The sequence below is a fragment of the Rattus norvegicus genome, chromosome 11 (assembly GCF_021556685.1).
Source record: "Rattus norvegicus strain SHRSP/BbbUtx chromosome 11, alternate assembly SHRSP_T2T, whole genome shotgun sequence".
Lineage (NCBI taxonomy): Eukaryota > Metazoa > Chordata > Mammalia > Rodentia > Muridae > Rattus > Rattus norvegicus.
The window spans coordinates 7,693,678-7,695,277 of NC_141544.1; positions in this window are offsets into that span (position 1 = coordinate 7,693,678).

Genomic DNA, 1,600 nt, shown 5'->3' on the forward strand with positions numbered 1-1,600 from the left:
TCACGAATGGAATCAAAATTTCTAGGCGAATTCAGTGAGTTCCCAATGAGACATGCTTGTATGAGTTTGCTTTTCAATATAGAGCAACATTTTAAGGAACGGAATCTAAGTATCATGGTGAATTCAGTAGGTTCCCAATAGGATTCGCATGTAATAAGCTTGTTATTCAAGATAGAGCAACGTTTTACCGAACTGAAACACTATTTCTTTGTGAACTCAATTAGATCCCAGTAGCCTGCTCTTGTACTATGTGTACTTTTAAAGATTTATCAAAATTTGGTGAGCCGAATCTGAGTAACATCGTGAATTCGGTTAGTTCCCAATAGGCCTGAGTAGTAATAAGTGGACTTTTCGGGATCTAGAAAAGTTTTCACGAACGGAATCAAAATTTCTAGGCGAATTCAGTGAGTTTCAATGGGACATGCTTGTATGAGTTTGCCTTTCAATATAGAACAACATTTTAAAGAACGGAATCTAAGTAACATGGTGAATTCAGGAGTTCCCAATAGGATTCGAATGTAATAAGCTTGTTATTCAAGATAGAGCAACCATTTAAAGAACTGAAACACTGTTTCTTTGTTAATTCGGTTAGTTCCCAGTAGCCTACTCTTGTAATATGTGTACTTTTAAAGATTTATCAAAATTTGGTGAGCTGAATATGAGTAACATAGTGAATTCGTTTAGTTCCCAATAGGCCGCATTAGTATAAGTGGACTGTTCGGGATATAGAAAAATTTTCACGAATGGAATCAAAATTTCTAGGCGAATTCAGTGACGTCCCAATGGGACATGCTTGTGTGAGTTTGCTTTTCAATATAGAGCAACATATGGAACGGAATCTAAATATCATGGTGAATTCAGTAGGTTCCCAATAGGATTCGCATGTAATAAGCTTGTTGTTCAATTTAGAGCAAGTTTTAACGAACTGAAACACTGTATCTTTGTGAATTTAGTTAGTTCCCAGTAGCCTGCTCTTGTAACATTTGTACTTTTAAAAATTTATCAAATTTTGTTGAGCCGAATCTGAGTAATATAGTGAATTCGGATAGTTCCCAATAGGCCGCAGTAGTAATAAGTGGACTGTTCGGGATATAGAAAAATTTTCACGAATGGAATCAAAATTTCTAGGCGAATTCAGTGATTTCCCAATGCGACATGCTTGTATGAGTTTGCTTTTCAATATAGAGCACCATAAGGAACGGAATCTAAGTATCATGGTGAATTCAGTAGGTTCCCAATAGGATTCACATGTAATAAGCTTGTTATTCAAGATAGAGCAAGTTTTAACGAACTGAAACTCTGTTTCTTTGTGAATTCAGTTAGTTCCCAATAGCAGGCCCTTGTAATATGTGTACTTTTAAAGATTTATCAAAATTTGGTGAGCCGAATCCGAGTAACATCGTAAATTCGTTTAGTTCTCAATGGGCTGCAGTAGTAATAAGTGGACAGTTCGGGATATAGAAAAATTTTCACGAATGGAATAATAATTTCTAGGCGAATTCAGTGAGTTCCCAATGGGACATGCTTGTATGAGATTGCTCTTCAACATAGAGCAACATTTTAAGGAACGGAATCTAAGTATCATGGTGATTTCAGTAGG